Source organism: Peromyscus eremicus, chromosome 5 (genome assembly GCF_949786415.1).
Source record: "Peromyscus eremicus chromosome 5, PerEre_H2_v1, whole genome shotgun sequence".
Classification (NCBI taxonomy): Eukaryota; Metazoa; Chordata; class Mammalia; order Rodentia; family Cricetidae; genus Peromyscus; species Peromyscus eremicus.
This window is the reverse complement of record NC_081420.1, coordinates 51,139,805-51,167,267: the sequence shown is the minus strand read 5'-3', so window position 1 is coordinate 51,167,267 and position 27,463 is coordinate 51,139,805. Positions and strand designations below refer to the sequence as shown.

Here is a 27,463-nt window from a genome sequence, read left to right as displayed (position 1 = left end):
AGACACTCTAGAGCAGTGGTTCTCAACCTGTGGGTCGTGACCTCTTTGGGGTTGACTGATCCTTTCATTGGGGTCACATATCAGATATCCTGCTTATCAGATGTTTAGATTACAATTCATAACAGCAGTAAAATTACAGTTATGGAGTAGCAACAAAAATAATTTTATAGTTGGAGGTCACCACAACAAAAGGAACTGTATTAAAGGGCCCAGCATTAGGTAGATTGAGAACCTCTGCTCTAGGGCATTGTTAACAAGGAACACAAAACTTTTCTAGCCTCTACCCATGATCCATATCCAAAGCCACTTTTATACCTCAAAGTACTCATTAAAATAGTACCCCACCTTTTGGTACCAAAATTTGTAATTATTCAGGATTCTGCAGAAAAACAAAACAAATAAGATATGTATAATGTGTGTGCATCAGTGAGGGAGACAGATAGAGAGACAGAAATAGAGTGTTTGTTTGATTGAGTAATTTTTGATTGAAGGAGATTGGTTCATGAGATTATATAGGCTGGACAAGTGTTGTGTGACTATTCCTGAGATGTAAACAAATGTCTACATACCCCAGATAGGGAACTGACAACAGACCAAAGTAAGGATAACACCAAAGTCCTACTTGGTGAACCCATTAATTTACTGGGGTTACTTACAGGAGTATGGGTGAGGGGTAACTACAGAAGCAGGAATATCTCAAAGGCAGCTACATCCCTGAAAACCCACCCCTGCATGGATGATGGCTCATAAAAGTTGGACTCTTTGAAGACATCTTTACTGTTTATATAACCTTGGGGAGGGAGGGGCCTTGTGCATCTGGTCAGTTTCAGGGATTACCTAAGACTCCTGGGTTCTTTACTTCCTGAATCTTAATGAGTGAGCCTACCTTTAAAATGTCCCAAGTCTCTACAAGCCTTCTTTAGAACTTCCTGGATCCTAGGTGCTTAGAAGAAAATTGCTATAGAATAGCAAGTCAAAAATCTGCAGTTCAAGTTCAAAGTTCTGCCAGCTGTATTCCTTCTGTATAGAGAAATCTATTTTTTTCCAGTTTCAACTCTTCCGCTGATCCAAGGAGACTAACTCGGTTATGGAAAGCAGTCTGTTTTATTCAGCCAATATTCTTAATGTTAATCTCATCCCAAACACCTTCACAGAAGCCTTCAGAATGTCTGACCCTCTGTCTTGGATAAACTGACACATAAAACTAATGTTTATGCCTAACACACTTCTCTTTCATGTCTTTAGTTTTCTTATCATCATTATCACTCTGTTTTCTCATTAACCCAAAAGAGAAGTAGAAAGCCAGCCTAGGGGAATGGCAGTACCTGCCCCTGTGCCATGAGCTCCTCAGAGATCACCAGGAGTCCAAATTCGTATGCAAAAGCAAAGAGCCTTTATTGTAAGCTCAAGCTTGGGCTTTCCATCCCTTCTGACACATCAGTTGGATCAGGGAGAGCATTGAGCTTAGTTATTGCAAGGTTTTTAAAGAGTAAAGCATGGGCAGTCAGGGAATTCCAGATTCAGATGGGGGTTGAACTCCTGATTGGGCAGGAGTGAGGTAACAGAAGTCTTGTCAAACAGAGATTGGTACTGGTGTTGCTGCAAGGAAATTGGCAACCTATATACAAGTGATGTAAGCTATCCTTTATGTCTTGGAGCATCTAGTACACTCTTGTCTCAATTCTGATTGGTATCTGCAAGGTAGAGTTTGTGGCTTTTCCTGGTTATTGTAATGGTGAGCCTCATCCCAGTATGTAGCTGGAAGATTTCCTGTGTCCTGGCCTGCCTACAGTCAGGACAAATCTCTCCCACTCGCATCCCCCAAGTAAACACACAGAGGCTTATATTAATTATAACTGCATGGTCATGGCTCAAGCTTTTAGCTAGCTAGCTCTATATTTTAAATTAGCCCATAACCATTAATCTATGTATCGCCACATGTTCATGGCTTTACCTGCATCCCATTACATGTTGCTTCTTGGGCAGCTCACTGGCATCTCTCTCGGCCTTCTTCCTGTCTCTCTCTTTGAATTTCCTGCCTGCCTCTAAGCTGCCTTGAAATAGGCCAAATGGCTTTATTTATCAACCAATCAGAGCAACACATATTCACAACGTAAAGAAAGACATTCCCCCATCACCAGTATTGTTAGTCTGCAACCTGTTGTGAACGCATTATTGTTAAGTTAGGCCTCTTCAGCCCCCACATAAGGGAGCTTGACTGCAAAGATAGATAGCAGGGTAGTTACCAAGCAACCATGTAGTACCCTCTTCTTTCAATTGCACATTTCTTTTCCCAGAGGTGAAGGTGTGTGAATTAAGGCAGTTAGCAGAGCCACATCTACTATTGTGATTTTATAGGTAGTAACAAACAATTGCCTAAAACAATTGACATTCACATTGTAGGAAAACTGGACAGTGGAGCCATCAGAGAATCAAAGTATGTTTGAGGCAAATAAAATAAACACCCACAATTGGTGGTTAAAACTCTTCTTCATATCCTGAAAAGTCTGGACTAATCCATAAATTCCAAAAGCCTGGTTTGGGGGTGCACAGGGCATGGTTTGAGTGGTAGTTCCACAAGCCTGAGCTATTCTTTCTCTGAGTTTACTTTTTTTTGTTTGTTTGTTTTTGTTTTTGTTTTTCAAGACAGGGTTTCTCTGCATAGCCCCGGCTGTCCTGGAACTCACTCTATAGACCAGCCTGGCCTTGAACTACCTGCCTCTGCCTCCAGAATGCTGGGATTAAAGGCATATGCCACCACTGCCTGACTGACTTTACTTTCTTTTTTGTTGTTGTTTTGTTTTTTGTTTGTTTGTTTGTTTTTTCAAGACAGGGTTTCTTTGTGTAGCTTTGGTGCCTGTCCTGGATCTCGCTCTGTAGACCAGGCTGGCCTCAAACTCACAGAGATCCGCCTGGCTCTGCCTCCCAAGTGTTGGGATTAAAGGCGTGCGCCACCACCACCCGGCTAACCCATAATTCTTATCTAAGTTTAGCCACGTGGCTTGGTACCTTTTCTCAGTTCTGCCTTGTCATCTTGCTTCCTCTGTGTCTGGCTGGTGTCTCCTGACTCAGCCCTTCCTCTTCTCAGAATTCTCCTCCTTTGCTCGCCCTGCCTATACTTCCTGCCTGGCTACTGGCCAATCAGCATTTTATTTATCAACCAATCAGAGCAACACATATTCACAGCATACAGAACGACATCCCACAGCATCAGTGAGTTGAAAGGGGCAGGCAAGGAGAAAGAGAAAAGAAATTATGGGGCTGGGGCATCTAATTCAGTTGGCAGAGCACCTTCCTATCATGCAGAAAGCCCTGGGTTCAATCCCCAGAACCTCATAAAACAAGGCATGGTGGCTCACACTGGCACTTAGAAGGAAGAGGCAGAGGCTCAGAGGTTCAAGTTCATTCTCAGTTATATGAGCTTGAGGCCAGCATGGGCTACATGAGACTCTGTCAGAAAGAGAGTCTCATGTTCATATCAGTATATTACTACAGAAGTAAAGTCTGGTGTTGGCGTTGGCTTTGTTGCCCCTCCCCGTTTTTGTCATTGCACATGGTGCCTTGTACCCAGGAGTAAACTAATCAGGTTACTGACTTAAAGTGGACAAGTTTTGAGACACATTATATTACCAACACTGGCCCTGAAATCACAATCATCCTGCCTTAGTCTCCCCAAAATATACAAGTAGCTTTTAAAGCCATTAATATGAATTTGTCAAAGGGTGAAATAGATAAGGGTTTTTATTATTATTATAAAGAAAGGAGGTTTATTTTGGTTCATGGATCTGATTCAAGTTCAAAGGCCTTTATTTGAATCAATTTATTGCAGGGTGACGTGGTATAGGGTGTCTTATGGGAAGAGAGAGAGAGAATGTGTGCTTTTATATATATATATATATATATATATATATATATATATCATATTTTATAACATTTAAGATAAAACTTGAAAGATGAACCACTCACAATTAATAGTCTGTTTTACAGAATGATAATTTGTTGCCTCAGTCTCTGTACCCCATTCTCTTGGCTTTCATTCAACTTGGACACATGTCAGAAGGTCCATATAGCTCAAGGAGAATTTAAGACTAAAGTTCACTAACAGTAGGCACCCAACTACCCAACACTTGGGAAGGAAGAATGGGCCATCTTGGAGTTCTTTGTCCAAAGAAAGCAGTCTGAAGGTATTTCTCATTTAATGGTTGCTATAACTGTTGATTTGTTTATTAGGCAGCAATATCTAGCACATTGTTATATACCAGGCACTGCTTTATTGCTTCACAAATTACTATAAATTTAATCCTCACAACAACCTCATACATAGGTGCAATTATCAGCTCTATTTTACAGATGAGAAAATTGAGGTGCAGAGGTGCAGGGAAAACTTGGCTAACACCATCAGAAACTGAGCTGGGTCTAAACAGTCTGACTTCAAAGTCCATTCTTCCAAGGACTACAGATGAATGACAGTACTGGAAACAGATTGCCTACAAAATGACTTGGAAGCCATTAGTGGCCTCTCTACCACCGTGGTAGCTGTCTAGGGGGTACTGGTCCAAAAGATACTGGTGAAATTATGAAGGCCACTCCACGTAGTTAAAAGGGAGGTTTATTTTGTGGGGTAACTCACAAATGAAGGGATAGGTAACAGGGTCTGGGAAAAGTGTAGTGCAGTCCGGCAGTGTTCTCTGGAGAACTCTGCTCTGTCTTCTTCCAGCGTCCAGGGTCCAGGAACCAAGAGAGCCGGCACATCTGGATCTTGGGTCTTCAGGGTCCTCTCTTGGCCCCGCCTTGTAGGCATGAGTTACCGAAGCCTCAATGGGGGTTGGAACTTCCAGATCAAAGCTGGAATGGTTCCCCACTACAAGGGTTTCTTTTTTTTTTTTTTCTTTTTTTAGTTAGTGTTTCTATTGCTGTGAAGAGACACCATGACCACGGCAACTCTTGTAAAGGAAAACATTTAACTGGGGTGGCTCGCTTACAGTTTCAGAGGTTTAATCCATTATCATCATGGTGGGACATGGCAGCGTGCGGGCAGACACGATCCTGGAGAAGGAGCTGAGAATTCTGCATCTTGATCTGCACACAACAGGAAGTGAACTGTCTACCACACTGAGCATAGCTTGAACAAAGGAGATCTCAAAATCTGTTCCAACACTGACATACTTCCTCCAAGTCCACACCTACTCCAACAAAGCCACACTTCCTAATAGTACCACTCCATATGAGCTTATGGGGGGCAATTACACTCAAACTACCATAGTATCCTAGAAAACAACCTGGATCTTGATGTGGACTGTTTTGATCAAGCTGCTCTCAAATGACTGGTGTACCCAAAGCCAGGTATGGCATAGCCTCCTGGCATAAGCAGACTTATGATCACACCAGGAATTTATTGTAGGGTTGCAATGGACAGAAATACAGAATGAACCCAGAGTATCAAATATAGTTATGATTACCTTTAGATGGAAACCTTGGGTTGTCGTGGAAAAGAGGCCACTGTGGTTGTTACTCAGCATCCCTACAGAAACAGAAATTATATTTGGCAAACTAATGATAGTAAGTCTCAGAGACAGTATCTATAAATAATCCCCAACCAAATAGTGTCTTGAGTAAGAACAATGCTCTTTGCTCGAACTCCTATTCTTTGAGTGAAAATCCACGAGAAAAATAATTGGAAAAAGAATGGAGAACCTTTCTTAGGCCACACCATGATTAAAGATAGATCTACTCCATGCATTGACTCAATAGACAGGTAAGGAAGACCCACAGGGAGCTCTCAAATGAGCAAAAACAGCAATGAAGAACTTCACCTTCTCTGAGATTGTAGGTGATGATAGGAATCTTCCAGAGCCAGAAAAGGAAAGCAGCCATCATGAGAAACCAACTACTCATTTGTTTAGTAGTAAAGCTCTCTCCTCTGGAGCCCTCCAATTTTAAATACCTAATACCTTGTACTGGAGTTATTCACCATCTGAACTGGATCTGGCTCTTGTCCTGAGTCAGGGCAGGACCCAAGGAACTTCTCAGTGGCCCTGAAAGCAAGGCAACACCAACAGGGACCAATCTTAGATCTGGTCTCCTATGCTTCCAGCTCACGGTGTGCCCCCAACTGAAACCTCCAGCATTAAGGTGGCTCTTTAAACATCACATTTTAAAAGCAGTATGAAAACTCTGCGGTAATTTAAAATTAGCTATTTTGATAGAGACTTTCTACAATTAGAAGAATATTAAATTTTTGCATTTATTACTTTATGCATGTGTTTGAGCACACATGTGTGTGCAAGTGTGTGTATGCACATGTGAAGGTTGGAGAACAACTTTCAAGAGATGATTCTCTTCTTTACCGTATGGGTTCCAAGGACTGATCTTGGGTCATCAGGTTTGTAGCAAGTACTCTTAACCAACAAGCCATCTCCTCATACCCTAATTTTGTCTTTCTTCTTAGAGTATATGTAAGTCTGTGTTTTCTTTGCACATAAATAGCTCTTTTAAATGACTTTAGAGACCTTCCTCTATTCTATCCGTAGCATTTCAAAACCTCTTAGCCACCTGTCCTTCCAGGAACAATGAGAAGAATTTAACCTAGAAAATATGACCATGCCAATTTCTAGTGTTGAATGCAGAATTAGGTAGTCAAGGGAGGCCAATTGATATGCATAGCTCCATTTGCACACTTGAACACTTGCTCGGCTATCCAGTGAACTCTGGAAAAGGATGTGGGCTCTGGATCTTCGTTTAAGTGGCTCAAAGAGGATGGTGGCCACAGTACAAAGAGAGATGCTGGAACTCTGGACACAACTGAAAACTGGACTGGGGTGTCTAAGAAAACAAGGAGTCTGGATACTCCAGTTTGGGCTGGAACACCTGGAAGAAAGTGATGCAGATACCTCAGATGGTGAGATTGATGACAAAGATATGGGACTCAGCCTCGGCTGTGACTGAGAAGCATGAGAGACATCCCAGTGAGCAGGAGGTTGAATGTGTAAGTTAGATAAAAATGTGGTGTTAACAATAAACTATGGGGCCAGGTAAGATAACCACAAAGGTGAATGAAGATGTGGAGAGTGAGAAAGGAGGGAAGAAGAGCAGGGAAAGCAAGGAGATGGGGCAGGTGTTCCCTGGACCCCTGGCTCAATGTTGAGACCTCTCCCTGTTCCACTGGCCTCTTCTGTTTTTATTTTTTAAGTTCTCTGACTCCTACCCAGGTCTGGCTTGTGGCCTGACCCCTGACATGCTTAGCTGGAGTCCTATGACTGTCTTGGTCCATCCTTGCCCTCAAGGTTCTCACTTCTGGCTGCTTCCTCTCTGAGGACAGCTGTCTGCCTGATGCTAAGCAGTTTCTGCCTTCATCCATGCTGGGCATCTGTACCACATGATGACCCCTGTAGTAAAGCCCTGGATTCTCAGATCCTGGTGGTCTTTCCTCACTGGGATTGATTATGGTACCTTTCTCATGAGTTTCTGCTCACAAAGATGGTTCTCAAGGGCCCAGGAATCACCTAATGCCATTAACATGATGACATAAGCTGTGCATATTCCAATGTCATCTGCTGTCTCCAAAAGTAATATTTGATTTTGGCTTCAGGTCTAAGAGTGAATGTAAATATTGTCATGGCTGGAGGAAAAGAATGGAATTAATATGGCTGAGTATCTCATAAACACCAGCTCTTGACTAATTATTTTTCTGATCTTATATAATCATATCTCAAAAACTATAAAAGAGACTTTATTTCTACTTAATAGCTGTTGCTATGACAAAATAGCTTTAAAAAACCCAACTCAGTGAAGTACAGGTTTGTTTTAGGGCACAGTCTGTCATGGTAGGGAAAGCAGGGATGCAGGAGAATGGGGCAGGTGGTCACACTATTGGTCACGTAAATGCAGTCATGAATCCGATAAAAATGAAAACTGGTGCTCAGCTTGCTTTTTCCTTTTTATTCAATCCAGCTCCCCAGCACATGGAACAGCACTGTCACATTTAGGGTAGGTCCTCCCACCTGAAATAACCCAGTCTGCAAACTCCTCACAGACACCCAGGGACTGTCTCTTTAGTGAGTCTCAGTTCTGTCAACTTGACAATGTCAACCATCATAAGAGATGAGAAAACTTGGATTCATCAAGACTGAGGAACTTCTATAGATGCCATGATAAGTGGCTGATGGTGCAGTGAAATCCAGGCCTGACAAGCTCCTGAGTCCATATTCACACTGATAAGCAATAGTGATGTTACAGTGCACTATTCATGAAATCCTTGATCCCAGCGGGCACTATGTAAGGATTTCACCTCTGTTCTCTCACGTTCATTTCCACATCAATCCTCTATTTGTTCCATTTAATCCTCCTATCAACCCTATTCCTGTTTCTACTTCACAAATGAGGGGTTTAGCAAGTATTCATGTAAGAGTCTGAATTCAGAAGGTCTGAAACTGGTAGTCCCCCTTAAGTCCAATCAGCATACTTTAGTGTTCTTAAGTCTATATTTATAGTGTTCCATCCCCAAAACAATATTATGAAAATTTACTCCACAGCAAAGTAAGGAATATATAAAATATTTTAAAATCAGCACAAAGATAAAATAAAGAATTTGGGGCAAAAACAAGTCAAAACAATAACAACAACAAAACCAAAAGTTGAAGCAAGATAAAGAAGATTTCATTCAGGACATTCCTGATAGGTCCAGGGACTGGTGCAAAGGAGTCTCACAGTAGGGGAGAGGCTTGGCCCAGTTCCACATACATCACAAGCTAGTAGTGGGGTGTCTATCCAGAAAGCAGAGTGCACATCAGTGAATAGAAAAGTACCTAATATCAGGGTAAGGGGGATTGTAGATAAACTGACAGTCTTCGTTAGGATTTCTATTGCTGTGAAGAGACACCACGACCACGGCAACTCTTATAAAGGAAAACATTAATTGAGGTGTCAGCTTACAGTGTCAGAGGTTTCAGTTTCAGAGTCCATTATCATCATGACGGGAAGCATGGTGGCTGGGAATATGGAGGCATGCAGGCAGACATGGTGCTGGAGAATTCTACATTTTGATCCAAAGGCAACAGGAAGTGAACTGAGACACTGAGATACTTGAGCATATATGAAACCTCAAAGTCCACCTCCACAGTACTACACTTCCTCCAACAAGGCCACATCTACTCCAATAAAGCTATGCCTCCTAATAGTGAATTACATTCAAACTACCGCATTCCACTCCCAGGCCCCCATAAGCTTGTAATAATATCATAATGCAAAATGCATTTAGTCCAAGTTCAAAGGTCCCCATATTCTATTACAGTCTCAACAATGTTTAAAAGACCAAAGTTCAAAATCTCTTCTGAGATTCATACAGTCCCTTAACTGTAATTCCCTATAAAATCAAAATCAACGAACAGTCACATACTTCCAACATATAAAGGCACAGGATACACATTACTGTTCAAAAATGCAGGGAAAGGAGCATAGTGAGAAAATACTGAACCAAAGCAAGACCAAAAACCAGGTGGGCAAACTCCAAACTCTGCATTTCCATGACTGATGTCAAAATGCTCTTCAGATCTCCAATTCCATTCAGCTTTGTTGACTGCAACATACTTTTTTCTCTTGGGCTGGTTTAACTCCCTTTTAGCAGCTCTCCTCAGCACGTATCCCATGACTCTGGCGTCTCCAACATCTTGAGTCGACAAGGCAATCAAAGGCTTTGACTTCACAGCTTCATGAAATGGCCTCTCTACGCCTCCATTCAGGGACATTCCTAACAGATGCCTTGCCTCAGCAGCTTTCCTTAGGTGCAGAGGAAGGTTTCAGATTGCCTTTCTTCTATCCTTAACTCCAGAACCATGTGGCTGAAGCTGCTGCTTGCTGGGGCTGGAGCATGCCCCCACTGGTTCAATTACATCTTCACTAGCTTTCTGTTTTTCAACGGTTTCCTTCACTGCCTAAGCTTGGCTGTCCTGGAACTTTCTATAGACCAGTCTGGCCTCAAACTCAGAGATCTGCCAGCCTCTGCCTTTGGAATGCTGGATTAGAGGCATGTACCACCACACCCAGCTCTAAACTTTTCTTCAGTTCCTTTTCACAAGTTGGAAACTTAGCTGCGTGGGATCTTGCCCTAAGGTCACCACTTCCTTTATTCCATTTCTTAATCTGTTTATCTCCTTGAACACAGCACTTAACTCCATTCTACTTCCTGGTGCTCCTTTTCTCCTCAAATTTTGCATTTTGTAATTTGCTCTGTTCAGCTTGCTCTTTTCCATTATAAATCTTCATTAGAGTTACCACTAATAACCACAGGACAGAGTCTATACCAGGCTGTTTTGAGATTTTTCTTTGACAACAGAATTAATCCAAAATTCTTCATTTTAGCCACAAGCATACTTTTCTGACATGGGTTAAAAGCAGCCACATTCTTCACCAAAATATCACAAGAATGATCTCTAGGCCACATATTAATATTCTTCTCCTCTGAACCCTCTTGAGCCAGACTTCTACAGTTTAAAGAAGTCTTAGCACCACTGTCTTCCATGCATCTACAAGTTTGGCCCATTAAGCATCACTTAAAGTATTCCATTGCTTTCCTAACCCAAACTCCCAAAGTCCATATTATTTCAAACAAAAACATGGCCAGGCTTATCACAATACCCCAGTCCCTGAGACTAACTTCTAGGGTTTCTATTGCTATGGAATTCTAAATTCTATTTCTATGACCATGGCAACTTTTATAAAGGAAAACATTTAACTGAGGTGGCAGCTTACAGTTTCAGAGGTTTAGTCCATTTTCATCATTGTGGGGAGCATAGGGGCTGGGAGTATGGTGGCATGCAGGCAGACATGGTGCTGGAGAATTCTACATCTTGATCCAAAGGCAACGGGAAGTGAACAGAGACACTGGCTGTGGCTTAAGCATATATGAGACCTCAAAGCCTGCCTCCACAATGACACACTTCTCCAACAAGGCCATACCCACTCCAACAAAGCACACCTCCTAATAGTGCCACTCCCAATGAGCTTATGGGGACCAATTATATCCAAACTACCACACTGATCTTGCAGAATTCTTGCTGAAGACAGGCAAGGGGGCATAGATATTGTTTAGGAGTAGTGGGGAATAAGGACCGTTGGCACATATCATGGATAGTCAGATCCAGATTATGAGGTTTTCACTAAACTAACTTAGAGTTTTTTGTCAATAGTAGTTATCACAAGTGAATACACAGAGGTACCAACAGGAGATTCAGAATCCTGATTAACATTTGGGTAAGCAAAGAGTCTCTGTTGGGTCACAGGAAAGTTAATTCCAGAAACATGCTGAGAAGTGTTGTTTACTTATTAAAGGATGGTCATGCAGGGTAAAAACCATGTCAAAGGAATTCACTCAACTCAAATAAACTGTAGCACTTTCCAATCTGGCTCCAATTACCAACTATACTTTAAGAACCGGTTAAGCAAATGAACCAGCAATACCTCACTTCATCCTACCAAGCCTCACAATCAAAGACCTGAGCATATGGAAGATTGGAAGTCTCTGCTTCTCTTAAGCCAGCAATCCTCCTGAATCTAAGACAAGGCTACAAGGGTCTGAACCTTCTGGCATAGGGTCAAACCATAGCCGAAAAAGTCCAGGAAGTAAGTTAAAGATATGAAAAGGCTCATTTCATAATCCATCCTTTGTTTAACAAGAGGTGGGAGATAGAATAGTTTCTCAAGTTATTATCCAGAGTTTGTCTAAATTTCCAGCATTTCAGATATGCATATATTGTATGTGCCCCGTGCATGTGTGATGGTCCGAGGACATCTTTCCAGGTACAGTCAGTCTTTTCCTCCCACCACGTGGTGAAACTCATGTTGTTGGACTTGGCCACCAAAGCTTTTATCCACTGAGCCACCTTGCCGCCCTTGCTCTGGAATTTTTGCCCAAATCACTCTTTTCGAAAGCTCTGTCTGGGTCTGACAAACTGCCAAAGGTCCTGGGCAAGAAACACTGCTTGGGCAGCTCGAGGTGTGTGTGCTAATGCCACTTTAATTGGTTTTTGCAAATACTGACAATTGCATCTGACACAGCAGAGCAAGCCCAGGACAAACGAGCCAAGTCCAACACTTGGCGACTAACATGTCCTGTCATAAAACTTTCAGTTTGGCTTTGGGGTGATGTTTGAAATGTTTCCACTCTTGTGGCACAATTCCTACCTTCCCTTTCCTTTCAAGCCTGTAATCCCTCCAGTTGTGCTAAAAATGTCTTCTCTTTTGATGCTTAGTCTTGTAGTTACCACAAAAATACACGAAAACACATTCCTTAGACATCAGAGAAGGAAACAAAAGCCATACTCCCAGCTCTGAGAACAGTCAGAGCTGACACAGCTGCCTTCTCCCCCTTTGAAAAAAGAGTTGTGTTGCCTATTCTAGGAGCCAGAGCAAACCAAACACTTCAGTTGTTAACCAGCGAGAAGTGTGCTGACACAGAATGCCTACTGATTGTTTCCTGGGGGCCCCTGTGGTAATATTTCCTGGCTACTTAGATCAGCCATCCCTTGCCACTGTAAGTCAACTATTCAGAAAAATCACAGAACCCAGTGTTGAAAGGGTGGAAGATATCACTCAGTCTCGTTGGTGCCACCAATCACCAGATTTTCCTTAACACATTTCTAAAGAGCTTTAATATCAAATTTCCGCTCTATGACAGGAACTCATTCTTCTCAAGTCATCTGAATCAATTGCTGGACAGGTTCAACAGAAACTTACTTCTTGTATTAACTAAAATACTCTTTCTATAGCCTTTTTAGTATTGATCTTCTCTATGTCTTTGAGCTATACAGATGTACTATTCCAGAAATTACCATGTCATTAAGTCAGCTTACATTCAAATTAAAGCCTCTTCTAGGCAGTGATGATAGAGTACTCCATCTGGATCATTATTGGAGTCCCAACCACTTCGCTGTAGCCTCGTGTGTGAGAAAGTTCCAGGAGCCCATGCAGAGCCAGATACTCAGAGTCTGTTCCCGAATCCTTTGTCAATCAGTTCATGCTTGTTACACTGAAATGTCTATAGCTTCCCGCCCTTCTAGATGCTATTGGGAATGCTGTGAGAGTGCAAGCTGCTGATGCCACAGTCACGAAGCCCCAAGGTTCCTCCCAGGGTATAGTTTTCCCTTTATTCTAAAAAGTAGCACTCTTCAGACCAGGAGATGCCCCAGTGGGTAGAGTAAATGCTACCAAGCCTGACAACCTAAGTTTAGTCCCTTGGACTGACAAAGTGGTAGGAGAGATCTGACTAGACCTACACACACACACACACACACACACACACACACACACACACAGAGAGAGAGAGAGAGAGAGAGAGAGAGAGAGAGAGAGAGAGAGAGAGAAGGAAAGTAGGATGTTTCTCTCTAGCCCACTACTTGAAACCATTTCTTCCAAGCCTTTTTAAAAGGCGGAAGAAGCCTTTGTCATCACACTTCTCCAAATCCACCCCCATTGGATTTAGTGTCTGGTGCTAATTGGCTGAAATGGGCTTGGGTAGAAGGGAAGACAAGAAGGGAGAATGCAGGAAGAACAAGCCCAAGTAGTCACCACCACACCTAATTGTTCTGATTTGGATCTGAAATGCCCCTCACAGGTCAATGAGTTTGCATCCCTGGTCTCCAGCTAATGGAGCTCTTTTGTCAGTCCCCGAGGTATGGCTGGCAGAGGTGGGTCATTGGTGGTGAGCCCTTAAGAGTTATACCCTGGCCTCATTTCCTGTCTCTGTTTGTCATGGTTCTTTAGAGGCATAGAACTTAGAGAATGAATATATATAATAATGAATACACACACACACACACACACACACAGAGTGGGATTTATTAGAATGACTTACAGACTGAGGTCCGGCTAATTCAACAATGGCTGTCTATGTACAGAAGGCCCCAAGAATCCAGTTATTGTTCAGTCAATGATGCTGGATGTCTCAGCTGATCTTCAGTATACACTAGATTCCCAAAGAAATAGGCTCTAGTGCCAGTAAAGGAATGGACTTGCTAGTGAGAGCAAGAGCAAGCAGGCAAGGAGAGAGCGCTTCTTTCTACCATATTCTTAATATAGGCTGCCAAGAGAAGGTGTGGTCCAGATTAAAGGTGGATCTTCCCACCTCAAAAGATCCTGATTAGAAGTGGGCCTTCTTACTTCAAATGATTTAACTAAGGAAAAATCCGTCACAGGTGTGCCCAGTCATCTGGATTTTAGTTAATTCCAGTCAAGTTAACAGCCAAGAACAGCCATCACACTGTCTGTCTCTGCTTCCTAGCTGGCACCGCGTGAGAGGACACCACTGCAAACTCCTGCTGCCATTGACTGACCCATTCCAGACACCGTATCCTGATGGACAGAGCCTTCGGAATTACCAACACAAACAATCCCTCTTCCTTTGCTTCTCTCAGGTGTTTGGCCACAGTAGTGAGAAGAGTAACTAATATATCTAGGTTTTTTTAGCTTTTTGTTTGTTTGACTGATTTTTTTTTGTTTTTTGTTTTTGTTTTTTGTCTTTTTGTTTGTTTTGGTTTGGTTTGGTTTTTGGTTTTTAAGACAGAGTTTCTCTGTGTAACTCAATTTGTAGACCAGATTGGCCTTGAACTCACAAGGATCCTCCTGCCTCTGCCTCCTGAGTACTGGGATTAAAGGCACACACCACATGCCTGGCAGGAATCATTTTCTTAATTTTAAATATTTCAGAATACCATGTTTGTCTGAAAGCATTTCCAAAATTCAGAAATTATTCTCAGCCTTCAATTATTCCTCATAAAACATAGTTTCCAGAGTTTTCTTTTTATTCCCATCTCAACCTGCTACTGGTTGTCCAAAGTCCCTCTTAAAAATATGGTACTAAGGTAAAAATATTGTCATATCTAGACAAAGACAGATTGGCAGATTGGAATTATGGTATAGTCATTGTTCTGTGAAATACTTAAGCTGAAGATGGTGTTCAATTTCTCTCCAGACATTATACAATTAACACCCAATGAACTTTCATCTAAACTAGAACTTCGTCTTTCTCTGTAACTGTCCCCTAATGCCTCTTCCTGTTAACACAGGACTCATGTCCACCGCCACCACACAGTCCAAGAAAACGATGTCACTCTTTCCAGTGTTGTCACCGATTCTATCAGCATCTTTGTAGTCAAAGGGATTTCAGCTTTGGGAGAGTGGTCAGCAAACCAAGCATGATGGTCCACGCTGAACCTGTCAGGCTTGCAGCATCTGCCACCTAGGCCAAGTCTCCATCTCAGGGACTTGTCTTTGTGTTCTCTGGGTTAGAAGGAACCTCATCAAAATCACCTTTCCACATCTATGTTTAAAATAACTGCTGTCTTAGTTAGGGCTTTTATTGGGAAGAGACACCATGACCATGGTAACTCTTATTAAAAAACATTTAATTGGGGTGGCTTGCTTACACTTTTAGAGGTTCAGTTGATTATCATCATGACGGAGAGCCTGGCAGCCTGCAGGCAGACGTGGTGCTGGAGCAGTTGAGAGTCCCACATCTTGGGCAACAGGAAGTCGACTGACACACTGGATGTTATCCTGAGCATAGGAAACCTCAAAGCCCACCTCCACAGTGACACGATTCCTCCAACAAAGCCACACCACCTAATAGTGCCACTCCCTATGAGATTATGGGGGCCAATTAGATTCAAACTACCACAGCTGCATATGATAGAACCCTAACAATTTAGACTAAATAGAGGAGAGGTTAATGGAATTAGGGAAGTCAAGCAGATTTAGTTTCAAAACTATGCTAAGCCAGAGTCGCTAAGTAGAAGAATATACTTGAAAGTGATCTCTAAGAAACTACTCAATTGTTGTACAAATTATTTGCATGTTACATAAGTAATCTTTGACCTCAATTTGATCTTCAGGAGCATTTCTTGCCTAGAAAGCCTTTTTATTAGCTCAAAAGCACCCCACAACTTGAGCCCAGTGTGATTATTACAAACTACAAATTACCAGGGTTTAAGTTAATGAGGTTTTCATGCCATTAGGATTACAGGGTCTCAGAAACAGAAGGAATCTTAGTAGGTATTGAATTCAATTTTCTATCCACTTTTAGAAGTATGATTGAATATTTTCTGAGCCAGAAATGTGTATGTGAAGACACAACATAGTACATTTAAAATTTGCTCCAGGAAAAAAGAAAAATGCACATTAAAGGTAAAAAATTCAGATGATAAACTTTATAAACTCTATACTCTGAAAATACATGTGATTTTAAAAAGAAAAAAGTGAATGTTTCATTTGTAAAACTGTTCAAAACAAGTATTTGCCTGGTAGTAGAGTTGCTAGATGCCTCATGTGTGAAGAAAGGAAGCTAAACACTGTTAGCCTCCTCACTCCTGGGACCTGTGAGTGACTCACACCATCTATAACAGAAACCAAGCTAACTCCAGCTTACAAAACAGGTATTTCACCAGAAAGAGTGAAGGAAAGAATTCTGTCTCGACACACAGCATCTCACATACAAAAAAAAAAAAAACAAAAAAAAAAAAAACTGTCAGCAGAAGAATAATAAACAAAGAAAAGCAGTCACACAGAACTTTCTAGAGGCATCCCATCCCCAAAGAAGGTTACCATAGTCTTGTCTGAGGCAGCATCTGACTCATCTTGTCCTTAGGGAAGGCCCAGGTACATGAAATGCTAGCATGCCTGTCTACCAGTGGACCTGGCCAGCACAAGGAAGCCATACCTAAACATTGCATGGGCCAGGAGAAGAAAAGGAGAAAGGGACATGGAAAAGACAGAGGGAACAGACACAAGGACAGAGGTGATGACGCAATGTGACGAGCTCTGAATAAATGCTTTAGTTGTTTCTATTTTGGATAGCATCCATTTCATATAATGGAGTGTTAGTTATCTACTGCTGGCTGCTTCTCTGAACCAAGTACACTTGTCCATACACACAGACACCCTCCAGGCACATACATCCCAGTCACCGTGTGTTATCATCAATATTGTGTTGTTTAGTTTGTATTTATGTAAACATTATGTGGTAGATTATAATTCCTTTCTTTTACACTCTTTTTCAAGTGAAATACCATTTCCATCAGTTGATTGCCTTTCTGTGAGCCTATCAGGAATTAATTCCTAAATTCTACCAGGAACACCAGTTTCCTTTTAACATGTACAGACACCTCAGGGCCTCTGCCTAGTCCATCTCCTTGGTGTAGGTCTCCTGAATCTCTGTATTCTGGTTACAATCTGAACTAGGTTCTAGGTTTATCCTAATAATCCTAAATGTTGTTCTCTCCTCTTCCCCATGTTAGATTGATTCATTCTTTCCTATTCACTAAGAACATATTCTTGGCAAACTTCTCATGAAATGGTACATACAGGTAAACACTTTGAAATTGCTCAACATTATTAGGTAATTTGGCCAAGTAATAAATTTTGCATGATATGGGACATAATGACACACACTTGTAGTCCCAGTAATTAGGGGACTGAGGCAGAAGGATTGTGAGTTCAAGCCAGCCTAGGCTGCATAGGAAGATCCCGCCTCATAAAAATCTAACATGGAGAAGAAACAGGAGGAGGAGCAGACTATGTGGAGTGTCTTAGAGGATCATGAAGGAGGAGGAGCATGTGGAGCCTGTTTAAGATCCTCAGAAGCTTCGTGGGGCAGGAAGACAGAGAGCAGCAGGATGTGAGATCAGAGAGAAAGCAGAGTCAGGAGGAGAACTCGGTCTTCCACTCTGCCACAGAAACCAATGAGTACCACTGTCTTCTGTCTTTGGGGGACACCACTGAACCAATGTAACAACTGGAGAAAGTCACAGCTAAGGTTAGACTTCTTGGCTTGGCCCTACATCAGAGTCTGCTGGGCATGCCCTTCACAAGAAGGAATAAAGGAAGGAAAATCTGTGAGAAATGAGACAAATGGATATGGAGCACTAACAGTACATGTTGTATCTCTACTGGATTGGAAGATTCCCTTCAGAGGGCATCAAGGAGGCTCCTGAGACTCAAAAGTAACAAGACTCATGAGGTCCCTTCCCAAGGTTATAGAGTAGTAAAATGGTGGGGAGAGATTCTTGGTATTATAGCTGCATGCAAGTTGCACAGAGGGCTGCAATGATGCAGCCTACCCAAGCAGGACTTGTGTGTTTCTTTCTCTCTTTCTTTCTTTCTTTCTTTCTTTCTTTCTTTCTTTCTTTCTTTCTTTCTTTCTTTCTTTCTTTCCTTCTTTCTTTTCTTTTCTTTTTTAGTTTTTTGAGACAGGGTTTCTCAGTGTAGCTTTTGGAGCCTATCCTGGAACTCACTCTGTAGACCAGGCTAATCTTGAACTCACAGAGATCTGCCTGGTTCTGCCTCCTGAGAGCTGGGATCAAAGGCATGAGCCACCACCGCCCAGCTGTGGACTCCTTTCTATGGGTTATCTTTTTTCTCATTATTGAGAGTGGACACAGAGTCTTCCCAGGAAGTCATATGCCAAATTTCCATCCAGCCTGATCCAGTTACTTCCACTTCTTGTCTAGATAAGTGCCCACATCTCAGAGGCTCAGCACGGGAGGCCAGGGATGTAGAGTGGAGAGTGGACACACCGTCTCAGTGTCGCTCTCCTTTGTCAACGTGTCTACACTAGATGTGAGCTGGTATTTTATAATGCTACTTCCCAGAATGTCCAACAAGCCCTCTCTCCCATGGTGATGACTTATACTTTCCATTCCCTTTTAAGAACTGCCTACTCTGGCCAATCCTCACTCCCCCTCCACAGCCACAGCCATCGCCTCCTGAGAGCTCCCTCTCCCCTGCAGCCTCAGCCTCTGCCACTGTCAACACAGCTTGGCAGCGGTTACTTCTCTTCAGAAACACCTTTGTTCTTTACAGTGCCCACAGTGCTGTCCTCACTGGCACTTGGAAAGTAGGAGTCACTCTGGGTTTGGACCTTGAACACTGTGCTCTGCGGCCCATGCCTTTAACCTTGACTTAGCTTTTGACCTCTACCTTATCTACTAACCAGGCCTCTGTTTCACACCATTGAATTCCAGTTCCCATGACCGCAAAGTGAATATTTGCTGCAAAAATATTTGGCATCCTGGCTTCAGTGTCTTTTATCTACCCTGTCCCCAATCCACAGATTTCTGGGACTTTAATCTATAATCAATGTTTTTTAAAGAAAGAAATTAAATTATTATTACTGAAATTCTCTTTAAAAATTAACACAATTAATGTCTACTTAAAAACCATTGACTCAACTGAACCTACAACCAGGGAGCCTGCACGGAACTGACCTAGTCACTCTGTGTATATGCTACAGTTACATAGCTTGGTCCTCTTGTGGGATTTCTAACAGTGGGAGAAGGGGCTGTCTCTGACTCTTTTACTGGCTTTTAGGACCCTATTTTTCATACTGGGTTGCCTTGTCCAGTCTTAATACGTGGAGAGGTTCTTAGTCTTACTGCACATTAATGCCATGTTTTGTGGATATCCTTGGAAGACCTGCCCTTTCCTGAACATTGGGGCACGGGGGCAGGGGTGGTGGTAGTGGGTACAGAAGAAGGTGGAGAGGGACTTGGAGGAGAGGCAGGAAGGGAAACTGAGGCCTGGATGTAAAATTAAACAAAAACAAAACTGTTAACTTGGAGCCAGGTTTATATGGACAGTCATTTCTCTGTTATTAGGAATAATTGGTATCATGAACATGAAAAAAATTGCCAAAATCCATGGATGCTCAAATCTCTTATGTAAAATGGCATGGTTTTCATAGGAACCCTGGGCACATTCACCTGTAAACTTATACACCTCCATCTGTACATCTAATGCAGGTATCAGTGCTGTGTAAGTAGTCATTACACTGTATTTAGAGAAGAAGGACAAGAAAAGGGGTTTGCCCATGGTTGGTACAAGTGCAATTATTTTGTTGTTGTTAATGTTTTTCATGCAAAGCCAGTTGAATCCCCAGATGAGAAACACATAGATACTGAAGACCAACTGCATTTGACATCTACATTTTTACTTCCTTAGAGCTCTTTTGTGGAACAATCCAAGTTTCCTCTGATATTGTCATTGCATACATCCTTTCTTCTTTATTGGGTTAAATTTGTGAATCCTAGGTGATTCGTTCAGCTTTCTGTTTCCCAAGTTTCCATTCAGCACCAGACGATTTATTATGCTGTAATACATCTAAGAGCTATTAGAGGATTTGCACATACCAGGCCTCATGTTGGAGGTTCCGATTCTGCACATCTGAAACAGGGCCCATTGATAAGCATTTTGTCAGCTCCTCAAACAAGAAGAGGCAGATAGTTCTCGGAAAACACATTGAGAAACAGTAACCTGGTGAAAAATAACTAAGAAAGAGGTGAGATAAGAAGGAAAGGCAGTCTGGGGAAGGAGATTAGAGGAAGAGCATTTGAGTGGCATGAGCGAAGTCCTAGGGTGTGAGCCAGGGTCAAAGCAATTAGAGAAAGAGAAGGAGAGAGGAAGGAAGGAAGGAAGGAAGGAAGGAAGGAAGGAAGGAAGGAAGGAAGGAAGGAGTCTCTCTAGTAACCAAGCTGTGTGGATTTGACTTACTTTTCTTTCTCTTCTCCCATTTGGCATTTGACTCATCCTAGTAAAAACAGAAAGTAATGTTGATGATTCAAGTTGATAATAAAGGTCTGGACTTACTGAGTACCCAGTGATAGAGAGACTGAATAGCATGGAGGAAAGGATCATGGCCTGTGCTCAAATAGGATGCAGGGATGGAAGAGCTAACAGACAGATCATGGCCCAAGCTCAATCCATCCCACTTAGATACCACTGGTCTAAGTTCAGATACATTGCCACTCCTGGCTAAGTGAGAGGTTGAGGAATGTAGGCTTTCCCCTTGGTGTCCAGTAACACAGCCAAAGGGTAAGACTTTTAAGTGAAAATTAGTATTAAATTGATAGTGAGGAATCTATGCCCCAGGTAGTGAACATGGAACAACAGAGGCTTCAGTTACTGCAAAATTTCTATCGTTTCTATCGTTTTGAAGCAAAGTTTCAAATGACAGGGACTGAGAAACAGAAATGAGTGCCGGTGTTGAGTAAGATAGCCAATACATTATTTAGTAGACATTATTTGGTTAACTTTGTGGACAAATAAAGAGTATCAGCGGTCCAGTCTGACCTGGAAAAATCCCGGAAGTTGTCACTCCATCTTTACAACAAGGAAAAGGCTAAACAGAAATTCAGCAATTCTTCTGGGACCCATCAAAGGACAGAGATCACAGAGCAAATGAAAACTCCAAACTGAAAAGGCAGGAGAACTTCAAGAAGTGTAGCTGGCTGGATCAGAGTCTGCCCTGGAGCAGGGCTGGTAGGAAGATGGAACTTCGTATGATAATTGCTGGAGGCTCAGAGCAGAAGACAGACAGACAGACAGACAAAAACACTAATCTAGAAATTCTTATCCAGTAAAATTATTCTTTGAGAGTGAAGGATAAAGAATTCCCCCATCAAACAAAAATTGAGAAAATATGCTGCCAACAGACCTGCTTTGCCAAGAAGAAGGAGAAGGAAGTTAAATATTATTCACAATACTTACAGTAATGATGTGATAGAAAATGACAGCTCATACATGAGTGAAGGCCAGCGCTTTAGACTGGATGAGAAGGAATTGGAAGACCTCTGTTGTATCACCAGTGAGATGGCACAGTACTACGTGTGAACAGGCTTAGGTTAGCTGTGAATGTCTTTTATAAACCTGAAAGTAACAGCCAAAAAATAAAAAATTTAAAGAAGTGTATTAACATGTTACAAGAGAAGAAAAAATTTAGTTTTATAAAATTTTTAGTAGCCTGGTGTGAGTGAAGCCATAAGTTCAATCCCTAGTTATGAAAAAATGAAATAAAAGCTCAAATAACGCAGAAAAAGAGTGCAAGGCAAAATGAAAGAGTGGAAAGAGAACTTAGAGGTTTTGCTATCTTAAGAGGTTTGTTGTTTTCCCTTAGAGCTAGTCACAGGTGGTCCCCATACTAATATCTTCAGGTGATTCTAATTTTTGTCCTTCTGAGATGCTCATTGGACACAGTGCTTGTCTGGGAAACATGAAGACTGGATTTCAAATCCTCAGCACCCATGTAAATTCCTGGCGGGTGTTCTGGCCTGCCTGAGGTCCCAGTGTGGGGAGGTGGAGATAAGGGATCCCCAGAGCAAGGTAGCTAGCTAAACTAACAGAGTCAGCAATTCTGGGTTTAAGTGAGAGACACTGCCTCCTCAGTATATAAGATGGAGAACAATTAAGGAAGACTCCTGACATTGATCTCTGTCTTCTGCACATATACAAGAGCCCACACACAGATTAACACCCACATATACATGCACAGACATGACACATATATGCAAAAAGAAATAATAATAATAATGACAACAAATAGAAGACATAATCGATATTAAGCTAACTATATCAATAAGGAAAATCCCATGCAACTGGAAGAGAAGTAGACATGGAAAAAGCAACCATGAGTCAGAAGCAGAGGGCCTGGGGTCTAACCCTGCATCTGCTGTCGATGGGTTTAGCCACTCCAGGTCAGCGTATCACATGAGTCTCTCCCTCTGCATCCTTCACTCTTAGCCCATCATCATCCAGCGTGCAGATTGCAATGCTGTGGAATGATGTGCTCACACGCAAGCAGAAGACAGAGTGCAGCCTGGCAGATTGTGCCGTTTTCATCTCTTTCTTCTGAACAGACTCTTCACTTCATGTGCTTGGGGTGACTCTGGCTTCTTTGCTCGATGCTGCTTCATTTCCCTTCTGACTTTTTTCCGCTGACCTAGGGTGAAGGCCTTGGCTTTTACTCTCAGTAGTTAGGGATGGCGTTGAGTAAACAAACCTTACCAATTGATATATCGTCCAATAATCGTTTAATAGTCTCAGAAACCAGTCTTTTTTTTTTTTTTTTCTGCCTTCCAAAGGCTGTGTATGGCGTGAACCTCAGGAGCTGACTAGGTCACCAGAAACAAGCAGAGCATTTCCTAAGAACCAGGTCCTCAGGCAGCTCTTCTCAGGCCTGGGATCCCTTCTTGCTTGGTATTCTCATGTCATAGGACTCACTTGAACAAGCCTGATGCTAGCTGGCAGCTTGTAGAAACAAATTGCCAGTTGCTGCCAAACTCATGGTCACAGTCTCCAAAATAGACCACACTTTGCCTACCTCAAGCAATTTCTTATACAGTATCAGTCTTCCTTTAATGGTTTTCTTCATTAAAATCTCTGCTTTCTGCTGGGCGGGGCTGGCACACGCCTTTAATCCCAGCACTCGGGAGGCAGAAGGAGGTGGATCTCTGAGTTCTAGGCCAGCCTGGTCTACAGAGCGAGATCTAGGAAAGGTCCAAAGCTACACAGAGAAACCCTGTCTCTAAACAACAACAACAAAACAAACAAATAAACAAAACCTTTGCTTTCTTTTCACATTTCTTCTTTTTTGAGTCCCCTTCTCTTCCACACTTGTGTTTACACAGTTTAATCCCATGTATTAGCCTTTCTTCTCTAGTTCCCCAAAGGTATCATGATTTAAAAGTTATTATAATTCTGGGTTTCCATTGCTCTCCAGTTTACCTTTCTTTAGTGTTTGGTGCTTAACCTACCATCGCCTAAAGTGGGGGTATTTACCTACAAAACTGAACAAAAGTTGACCCCCAAGAATACTTCCAAACCCAGGCCCTATCCCAACTTAGTTCTTCCCTCAGAAAGAGTTTTCCTGTTTGTTTGTTTGTTTGTTTGTTTTGAGACAAGGTTCCATGTAGCTCAAGCTAACTGCAGTTCTACTCTGTAGCCAAGGATTACCTTGAACTTCTGATCCTCCTGCCTCCAGCTCCCGAGTGCAATGATTACAGGCATGTGCACTACAGCTAGTTTATGTAGTGCTGGGGCTTTGTGTATACTAGGCAAGCATTCCACTAACTTACTAACTGAGCTCTATCCCAGTCCAAGAGAGAACACATTAATGTAACATGGCCCACTACAGGTGCCCAGGAAAACACCAGCAACCAGTTTAGCCTACTGAATGGGAACTAGAGGCTGAGGATCCACTCCGAGTAAACTTCAGAAATCGTGACAAAAAAAGGCAGACAACCGCTGAGTCACAGCAGACGAGATGCTCTTTGCTACAGACCATAGTCTGTCCAGCCTTTCAGCACGCAGAAGCCATCTAACCAAAGGGCCAGCCAAAGGCTGGCCACACGTGAGCTGTAACTGAGCAAAGAGAACTGTTGTAATCCTCTGTCAGCACACAGGCTGGTGTCTGGGATTCTCAGTGATCATTATCGAACACTCCTCTGCATTCCATTCCTTCTGCACGACTGAAACAGCTGTGAGCAAATAGATCAGGACATCCTGTTTACCGAACCCCAGGGGCTTCCTGCAAGTCCTGATCTCACTTAATATTTAGTTTGCAGTTAGTGCTGTTGTCACATCTGACAAATCTGTCTCCTTCCTTCCATGACAGCACCCTACACTGGTTCCTGAGGAAATCTCAGGCAGTGTCTAGGATTGTCAATTTGTATTCTCAGATATTCTTTTTTTAAATGATGTATTTCTTTTTATTTCACATGCATTGGTGTTTTGCCTGTATGTATGTCTGTGTGAGAGTGTTGAATCCCCTGGAGCTAGAGTTACAGACAGTTGTGAGCTGCCATGTGGGTGCTGGGAATTGAACCCAGGTCCTTTGGAAGAGCAGCCAGGGCCCTTAACCACTGAGCCATCTCTCCTGCCCCAGTGAATGTATTCTCTACCTGTATCTTTTAAAATTTGGATGCTCCTGGCAGCCCGTCTTTAGCTGTCTGTTCTCACCTCATGCTCCTCATGGGTAGCATCTGTACATGAATAACTTCTAATTTTAGAACTGGAAAGGCAAGTTCCTAAGAGCAGGAGACAGGCACCATAGGTATCACCCCATCCCATTCCAACCTTTGACAACTAGTCCTGCATTTTGAACAATGACTCCTTCATCTACCATTTCCCATGTTTTTAACATTTTTTCATATACAAAATAAAAATATCAACTCCAACAGGAAAAGAGGCAAAACAGATAAACAGGCAGTTCAGATTAGGTCTCCAGAAACGTTTGTCATCATCTATAGCAATCATGAAATTTTCAGTGAGATACTTTCCTTTTCAATACATGGAGACTCAACAGCATGATCACACTGTGTTTTTGGGACAGGGTGGGAGCTTCAAGGAAACAGCTACTTTCAAGACTGATGAGCTCTTAATTAGTGCAGCTTTCCTAAAGTATACCAGTGGAGACACACCAATTTCATTGGCTGCATAACTTCCAACCTAGTAATTTGACTCCCAGGAATGTTTCTTGTAAAAGTAATTATGAGTGTGCACCAAGGTGTATTTACAAGGACACTCATCAAAGCATCAATTCCAATGGTTAAATGGTTGGAAAAAAATGCTAGCAACTTATGATGAGGAATTGTTTACTGAATTATAGTTCATGCAGACCCTTGCCCACTCGGTATATTTAGGGACATACAGTGGTGAATTTCATATACAGAAGGAAAAAAACTGCTGTTCAAAACCTTACCTGTGTATCATGATGCCACTTTATAGCCACATGCATTATTATGCATTATTAGAAGGACATATACAGACAATTAAGCTGCTATTTCTTAGTGGTGGGAATATGGGAACTGTTGGCTTTGCCTACAGTTTCCATATTAGTGGCCAAAGACTGTGTACGCACGACTTTTATAAGCAGAAAAATCCAGGACTGAAGCCAGGTGTGGTGGTGTGAACCTGTAATCAAGGCATTTGAGGGGCTAAAATAAGAGGATTATGAGTTCAAGGCCAGTCTAGGCAGCCTAGTGAAACACTGGAGAGCAGATGAGGGAAAGGAAGGGAGAAAGGAAGAGGAAAGAAGTGGGTAGGAATAGAAGGGAAACAAAGGGGCGGGGAGATCCAAGGCAGGCACAGTCTCAGTATTCAGAAAACTGAGGCAGTATAGTGAGACTTTGCAGACAGGGAGAAATACTAGCTGCGGTTAATTCCAGAACCCGAAAGGATCGAATAGAAGAGTGGAATGGGGAAGATTAAAGATGGCTGGGAGAAGGACCAACCATTGTTCCAGACTCCCCGGAAGGACTGACAATCATTCTCCCATTGTCAAAAATGTTTATCATAGGGGAAGCGTTATTGGGTTTAGGATTCTAGGCTTAGTTAGATTCTAATTTGGAGTTATTCTTATTAAAAAAATGACAGAAGACAAAGAAACAAAACACGGACAGTAGCTTAGGCTTCACACCAGACCAAAAATATAGTAGCAGGAACCTGAAAACATTAGCTCTTCTGGTGTGTGTGTCCTGCAGCTGTATTCTAGTATGTTCTTGCTTCCCTCCCAAATACCAATCACCTACAAAACTTTCTTCTCCCTTTCCTTGCCCTCAATGCCATCCTCTGCTCTGCCCACAGAGGAGACTTTCCTGTTGGCTAGTGGTTGTGATTTCAGCCGAAGAGGCATGTAGCCCAGTGTCCTGTGCCTCACAGCCCAAGGAAGGAACATTCTGGTTGGAACCTGCTGAGTTTAGACCGAACAAAATTATAAATTAAAGATGTTCTGAATTAGACTCTGCTGCTTGAGCCTCTTGGATGTAGCTGTAGCCTTGGGCACACAGATGTGAGCCCGATAAGTACTCTGTAGTTTGTAGTTTGTGGTACATGGCAAGCTCCAAGCTGCCATTATACCTAGCTGGAGGGTTTGGTACCTGTATAATTTGATTTAATCCATCAGAGTTCACGGGGTCATTAACAGTTCGGGAGTAGAAAGGCTGTCTGAGTCAGCTCCTGGAGCAGCTGTACAAAGAAGGCGCCAGTTTGGTGGGTAGACCAGAACCCTGGCTCAGAGCCTCATCTCCTGCAGAGTGGTGTGTACTTTCCCCTTCCCTCCAAGGGCTGCTTGGCAGGCACCAGTGTATACAAAGTAAGGGATGCATATTTCAAGCACCAGCATGGGAGAGAATTCTCAGCCAGCCGGCGCAGTCTGAGTCAAGTGGGATTAAGAGGGAGAAATAGAGGCCCAAGCTCTTCCAAGCAGTCTCATGCATTTTCTTTTTTGCCAGGGGTTTCAAAGGAATGTATATGTGTGTGTGTATGTTCAAAGATACATATGTGTGTGTGTGTGTGTGTGTGTGTGTGTGTGTGTGTGTATTACTGCAGTTCATGTAGTTTCAAGTTATTCCAACTGTCAAGGTAATATTTTCTTTATTTCCTATTACAACTTAAAGAAGAAAGCATAGCCGGGTGGTCGTGGTGCACGCCTTTAATCCCAGCACTTGGGAGGCAGAGCCAGGTGGATCTCTGCGAGTTCAAGGCCAGCCTAGTCTACAGAGTGAGATCCATCCAGGACAGGCACCAAAACTACACAGAGAAATCCTGTCTCGAAAAACAAAAAACAAAAAACAAAAAACAAGAGAAGAAGAAGAAGAAGAAGAAGAAGAAGAAGAAGAAGAAGAAGAAGAAGAAAGAAAGAAAGAAA

At 42.3% G+C, this 27,463-nt stretch overlaps 1 long non-coding RNA gene across 1 annotated transcript; it reads right to left on the bottom strand.

Annotated features, from left to right (window-relative positions):
• Nucleotides 1–4,612: 4,612 nt before the first annotated feature.
• LOC131910488 (uncharacterized) lies at nucleotides 4,613–9,624 on the bottom strand. Its single transcript, XR_009379140.1, has 3 exons — nucleotides 8,932–9,624; nucleotides 5,460–5,521; nucleotides 4,613–5,079 (listed from the first exon to the last, which is right to left on the bottom strand). It is a non-coding gene; the product is annotated as an uncharacterized LOC131910488 (long non-coding RNA).
• Nucleotides 9,625–27,463: the final 17,839 nt, after the last annotated feature.